Below are 472 nucleotides of genomic sequence, written 5' to 3' on the forward strand. Positions count from 1 at the left end.
CGTTACGTGACTCGTCCGGGGATTCGCCAGAGGGGCAGAGCCGACTTATAAAGTTATGCGATACGTCGGGTGATTCGCCAGAGGGGCAGAGCCGACTCATAACGTTACGTGACACGTCGGGGATTCGCTAGAGGGGCACAGCCGACTCATAACGTTACGTGACACGTCGGGTGATTCGCCAGAAGGGCAGAGCCGACTCGTAACGTTACGTGACACGTCAGGGATTCGCCAGAGGTGCAGAGCCGACTCATAACGTTACGCGACACGTCGGCGGATTCACCAGAGGGGCAGATATGACTCATAACGTTACGTGACACGTCGGGGATTCGCTAGAGGGGTACAACCGACTCAGAACGTTACGCGACACATTGGGGATTCGCCAGAGGCGACTCAGAATGTTAGGTGACACGTCGGGTGATTCGCCAGAAGGGCAGAACCGACTCATAACGTTACGCGACACGTCGGGGGATTA

The 472-nt window shown here is 56.6% G+C and overlaps 1 long non-coding RNA gene across 1 annotated transcript in view; it reads left to right on the forward strand.

Moving 5' to 3' along the window:
- The window catches only part of LOC128247274 (uncharacterized), a 10,523-nt gene that overhangs the window by 2,062 nt on the left and 7,989 nt on the right, over positions 1–472 (forward strand). The gene's annotated exons all lie outside the window — the stretch shown is intronic.

Source organism: Octopus bimaculoides, chromosome 3, assembly GCF_001194135.2.
Source record: "Octopus bimaculoides isolate UCB-OBI-ISO-001 chromosome 3, ASM119413v2, whole genome shotgun sequence".
NCBI lineage: Eukaryota > Metazoa > Mollusca > Cephalopoda > Octopoda > Octopodidae > Octopus > Octopus bimaculoides.